The 2678-nt window shown below is 54.5% G+C and overlaps 1 protein-coding gene across 1 annotated transcript in view; it reads right to left on the bottom strand.

The window, feature by feature from the left end:
- ZC3H18 (zinc finger CCCH-type containing 18) overlaps window positions 1–462 on the bottom strand; it is a 65450-nt gene extending 64988 nt beyond the window's left edge. The window contains exon 1 of the mRNA XM_021707406.1: window positions 330–462. The gene's annotated coding sequence lies outside the window, so the exon portion shown is untranslated. The remainder of the gene's footprint in view (window positions 1–329) is intronic.
- Window positions 463–2678: the final 2216 nt, after the last annotated feature.

Below are 2678 nucleotides of genomic sequence, written 5' to 3'. Positions count from 1 at the left end.
TTTTTAGGCTGATAATTTGTGTTCCTTCCATTTTCTTCATGTGTGTTTGAAAGGATATAAATTCCCCTCTTACTACAGCTTCTCAGGCATGCCAGAGATTTTGGTAAGTTCCCAAGAATTATCATTTGATTCCAGATAAAACAGGATCTCTGTGAGCATTTCATCTACCACCCCCGAGTTATTTTGCATCAGTGTCTTTAGTGTCCATGTCTTGTGGCTCTGGTGGGACCTTGTGGGCGTCAATGTTTAGTCTTTTTGCAGTCTGGTCCGCGAAGGTGCCGGCCTCCACCGCCCGCCGCGCCCGCCCGGCCGTCCGCCGCCCCGCTCACCTCAGCGCGAGGCGGGGAGGCGGCCACGGCTCCGCTGGAGTCGGGGCGGCGCGGAGGAGACGTCCCTCGGCCCTTCCGGCCCTCTCAAGCTCCGGCTTCAGGCGCGACGCGGGCGGAACAAACGGGCTACACTACCCGCGGGCGCCGGCCATTGTGCGACGTCATCATACCGCGCCGGTCGTCCAGCGGCCGGCGGGCTTCCCTTGCTCGCCCCGCCCTCCCTCGCTTCCTTCCGGCCTCCGCGCGGCCTCGCCCCCGCGGCGCGCGCCTGTCCGCCCAGCCCGCGCAGCCCGCGCTACGGCGCAGGCGCCGCGGGAGCCCCGCCCCTCCGAGCCCGCGCCTGCGCGCAGGGCTCGCCCGGCCACGTGACGGTCTCGGCTGGGGTGGGCGGTTCTTCCTGTTGGGAGGTGGTCGCGCTTGTGGGTTTAGAAATGTGTGGCTGCGCCTTTCGGGCTGAGTAGCTCTTGCTTTATTAAAAAGTGTTGACATTAAATGCTTGACGCGAGAATTTATTTTGTGAGATATGACTTTAGATATTAAAATTTAGCCGGGCTCGGTGGCTCAGCCTGTAATCCCGCGCCTTTGGGAGGCTGAGGTGAGTGGATTGCCCGAGTCCGCGGGTTCGAGACCCGCCTGGGCAGCGAGACCTCATCTCTACAATAAATCAAAAAATTAGCCGGGCGTGGTAGCGCGCGCCTGTAGTTCCAGCTACTTGGAAGGCTGAGGCGGAAGGATCGCCGGAGCCCAGCAGGTCGAGGCTGCGGTGGCCGGGAGCGGCCACTGCACTCCAGTCTGGGCGACAGAGTGAGACTCCAACTCAAAAACAATAACAACAACAACAAAAAAAAACCTTTTTGGGAGAGATGGGCCTCGCTGTGTTGCCCAGGCTGGTCTCGAACACCTGTACTCTAACGAGCCTCCCATCTCGGCCTCCAACAGGCATGAGACACCTCACCCAGCCCCAAAGCTTAAAAATTTGTAACGGTTGGCCATTAGCTTGCTAAACTATGGTCTAGCCATGTGATCTTTGAGCTAAACTTTGGCCCCCCTCCTCTACCTTAGGGAGGTGAATCTCTGCTCTCTCTCTTTTTCTAATTTACTTCAGAATAAACTATATTTTTAAATCTAAACAAAAAAATTTCATAGCGGATTTCTTGGACTAAGTTGTTCCCAACATGCTAAATGTGACCAGCTTGACCCGAGGTGACCTTCCCCTAATCGGGTGCCTGAAGCATTTTCACAGCTTATAGCACCAGAGGGTGTGTGTGTGTGTGTGTGTGTGTGTGTGTGTCCCGTCCCACAGGAGATCCCAGGGTTGATCCCCATCCTGTGGTGGAGGAGAGACCCACTTCCTGGGCCTGAGCTACCTTTCCCAGCTTGAAAGTTCTCATCATTTGGGGACAAGGAGTTCACCTTGCACTTTGCCTCGGCCCCTGCAAATTATGTAGCTAGTCCTGAGGGTGCTGAGCTGAGCGGGCCTTGCCTCTCGCCACCTGCCTCAGTGTCTCCAAAACTGAAACGGATGTCTGGATGTCCATGAACTGGTTAGTGGAGAAACAAAAGGTGTCCTGTCCATGCAGTGGAATATTGGCCGGCTACACAGAGGAGCGGGCTTCTGATCCATGCCACAGCATGACAGCCTCGGACACAAGGGGACAGACGCTGTGAGGTCCATACGTGGATGGCATTATTTCCCCCTGAAGTTCTTATGTTAAGTCCTAACCCTCAGTGTGTCTGTGTTTGGAGTGGGCCTTGAAGGAAGTAATTAAGGTCAAATGAGGCTACAAGGGTAGGAGCCTGATCTGATAGGATTCATGTCCTCAGAAGAGGCACCCAAGAGTTCTCTCCTGCCCTTGGTCTCTCTCCCTCTCTGCCCACCACACGAGGACACAGCGAGAAGACGACTGTCTGCAAGCCGGACAGGGAGTCCTCACCAGAACCCCACCATGTTGGCCCTCAGGTCACCAGGCTCCAGCCTCCAGGACTGTGAGATAATAAACGTCCGTTGTTTTAGCCGCAAAGTCGATGGAATTCTGTTATGGTAGCCCAATTGTTGACCAATATGTTCCGTTATATGGAATATCCAGAGTAGATAAATCCAAAGAGTCAGAAGGCAGATCAGTGGGGGCTGGGGGAGGAGCGGGAAGTGACTGCTCGGGGGTATGGGGCTTCTCTTAGGGTGAGGAACACGTTCTGGAATTAGGAAGAGGTTGCACAACTTTGTAAATGCCCTCAAAACCACTGGATCGTAATAGTGGATTTTATGGTATGTGAATTCTGTGTCAGTAAAACTGATTACAGCTTTTCGTTAAGAAAAAAACTGAAGAAAGGAGAGGAAGGGGGGGCAGG

Source organism: Carlito syrichta, unplaced genomic scaffold (assembly GCF_000164805.1).
Source record: "Carlito syrichta isolate Samal-C Ts95f unplaced genomic scaffold, Tarsius_syrichta-2.0.1 Scaffold317439, whole genome shotgun sequence".
NCBI lineage: Eukaryota > Metazoa > Chordata > Mammalia > Primates > Tarsiidae > Carlito > Carlito syrichta.
The sequence above is the reverse complement of the archived record's forward strand: the minus strand, read 5'-3'. Positions and strand labels throughout refer to the sequence as shown.